Raw genomic sequence first — 2999 nt, forward strand, 5'->3', positions numbered from 1 at the left:
TGTTGTTTGTTGGTCTTTGTGGGGTTTCTGGGTGGGTTTTTTCTTCCCTTAGCACCTGGACTTGCTAAGATGGTTGATACCGAGGTCATTACATAACATTTCATGTCAAGGAAAGGGACTGGCATGGTTTTCATTGCTTCCTCTCCTTTAATAAAAGCATTCACTTTATATTTCTTAAATTTAGTTTGTTTTTAAAAACATTTCATGCCCTAAATAATTTTAGGCTTGCCTTCCAAATGAACTTGGGAGCACGTATTGTTACATGTACTCAGATCACTGAGAATTATATTTTCCTGTTGAATAAAATACACTGTGTCTTCATAAACTGTCATTTGGCCTCTCTTGAAATTTTCCTTTGTTTATGTTTTAATAAAGCCGAATTACACTGTCTTGAACAGGCAACAAGTTTTCAGGACTGAGGTTTGTGCCACAAAGCACTTTAGTAATTCACGTTGTGTTGGTCCTGGTGGGTCAGGGATTGTGCTTCAGGGTTCATTTTACAAAGCTTTGTGCTCTCCCAACTACGAGTCGTAAATTGCTAAGGGTGAAACACTGAAAATGCCACTTTGTATCTTGTCTCCATGGAGTCTGCCCTGGAGAACTCTGCACCAAAGCCATGCAGAGAGAGGCTTATAAGGAATACAGATTCTTTCACAAATTTGTGGTGTGTTGATTAGCCTGGAGTGCATTGTTTTGAATGCAGAAATGTGAAGTGCTTCTTTGCGTGTAGTACCCTAGGATTTTGTAGAAGCCAGTTGCATTTAGCTGGTGTCCTGAACCATGTTCTGGTGCAGCCTGTTGTGAGCTCAGGCCAGGCCTCCAGGTCAGCTCTGTCAGCTGCATCATTTCCATCTTATCTACTGGTGAGATAAATAATTTGTTTCTATGGAAAAAGTGATTTCCTCTTATTCAGCCAGCTGTACGGGATTCTTTTCTTGGACACAGAAACATCAACCTCTTATGTAAGAATCCTTTCAGTGTTTGTCTTTTTAGAAGCACAGATTAGAAATGAAGTTCATCTTAGTCTTGGAGTGAAAGTCCTTTGTTCTAAAGGTGTTTCCATCCGTCAACAGGTCTTTGTCAAGTAATCCATGCTACAGTATGAAGCATCTGGTAGCAGTTGCCTTGTTGTGCACAGCAGTGGGGGGCGTCCCCAGCTCGCAGCCAGGATCCAGCAGAGGAAGCAGCAGCGTGCAGCCAGCAGGGCTGCTCAGGCAGGTACGGCTGCAGGGCTGCTGCACCACCACTGCTGCGCTGTGTCTGCAGGCACAGCTGGGAGACAGCATTTATGCAGCTTTGGAGCGTGTGGCTGAGAGAGTTCATGTGGCAGCAGTGGATCAGTTTTAACCTTACAGAGTTTTGAGAGTGATTGCTTTCAGGAAGCTGCAGTGACTTGTTGGTGGGCCTCAGAAGCTGGCCAGCAAGTGACTGGTGGGAGCGTCTGTTACAGTGAAGTCACGAGCTGTTGCAGAAGAAACAGTATGAACTTTCTGTAGGTAAAAATCCCTCTTTCAACCAGTAAGGCTCTGCAGTTCCTGAAGGTGCCTTTTCCGCTAAGGATGTAAAACTGCCATGCAGAAAGGAAACTGTGTGCAGAGTGTTGAAGTTCTCATTAACGTGTTTGAGTTGATAAGCAGCTCAGCGAAGTGTGGGGCAGATGCCTCTGTGTGCCATGTGCTACACTTCACATTCTCCACCCTTTAGGTTCTGGCTTGAGCAGTGGTGACAGAGAAACTTCTAGCTGTGGTTTACTGCAGAGTTCTTCATTGTTTTTGTAATTCTAAAGGACACGTATCGCTTCTCTGCCCTAATACAGTGTATGCAATGAGCACTGCCTAAAGGAAGGTTGCAGCCTATTTTTGCATGTACAGACTCAAATGAAAGAGGATCAAAATGACAAACTGCACATTTCAAGCAGATAATGAAATAAATTCCATTGACTGTCAGGGAAAAAACACCAAGTCAGAGCAAATATTGGTCAGCAGGGAAAACACCTAAGGATCACACTTGCAAATTAAATTTTGAGTGTTTTCTATACTGCTAATCATGTCTGTTAGTCTGGTCAGTCTGTAAATTTTCTTCCTTCCATATTTCACCAGTTTACTTATAAGCAGACTGTGAGAGATGATGTCAAAGGCTTTTCTAAAGTCAAATGAGAACCTAAGGCAGAGAAGTACAGAGCACTTCATCTTCCCTGTGATTTTCGTTACTAGGGATCGCAGTTCAACAGAACCCACCCTATTTTGTTTATGAGAGCAGTACACTGAGGTGGGTGTTGTCAGGGTGAATGGATGGCCCTGAGCTTTGGCCAGAGAGCAGTTATCAGAAACTGGCAACAGCAGAGGAATACAGGACCGGAGGCAGCAGGGGAACAGGCATTGCTGGCAAGGGAACGGGAGGAGAGGAGCTGTGCAATGTGAACACCTTATGCTAAACTTAGTGGCATTAAACGTATGAGAGAGAGGAGTTATCTGGGAATGTGGTTGTAGCAAACCTAGTGGCTGTTTGAAAAAAATGTTTGTGTTATGACCTGGAACCAGTGCGGCCTGTTAACAGTAGAACTGATGTTACGTGTAGCATTTGGCTTTGTTTTGAGTTTATGGCCCATTATCAGCGTTCCATTGCAATCTATTAATTACAGCCTAGCATTTCACATGGATTTCCCAGCAAGGCCCTGCCTGAGAACGTGCTTCCCTTCCAGTCACCTAGCTTGTGAGAGCAGGAAGTGTGGTGCCCGGCAGTTTCTCATTTGGGTAAGTGGATCCTTCAGGGACAACCAATAATAGTCCACTCGCGTGTATGTCTGCAGCTTTGCAGGCATTGCGAGAAATAGCTTGTCACTTCGGGGTGAGCAGCCGAAGTGTCAGTGAGTCAGACCCCAAGGTGTCGGTGCAGCCAAAGAGTGACAGTACGGGGTTGTCCCTCACTCCTCGTTAGTATAGTGGTGAGTATCCCCGCCTGTCACGCGGGAGACCGGGGTTCGATTCCCCGACGGGGAG

The 2999-nt window shown here is 45.1% G+C and overlaps 1 non-coding gene across 1 annotated transcript; it reads left to right on the plus strand.

Annotated features, from left to right (window-relative positions):
* The first annotated feature begins 2927 nt into the window (after window positions 1-2927).
* TRNAD-GUC lies at window positions 2928-2999 on the plus strand. The gene has a single exon. It is a non-coding gene; the product is annotated as a tRNA-Asp (tRNA).

The sequence above is a fragment of the Meleagris gallopavo genome, chromosome 15 (assembly GCF_000146605.3).
Source record: "Meleagris gallopavo isolate NT-WF06-2002-E0010 breed Aviagen turkey brand Nicholas breeding stock chromosome 15, Turkey_5.1, whole genome shotgun sequence".
Taxonomy (NCBI): domain Eukaryota; kingdom Metazoa; phylum Chordata; class Aves; order Galliformes; family Phasianidae; genus Meleagris; species Meleagris gallopavo.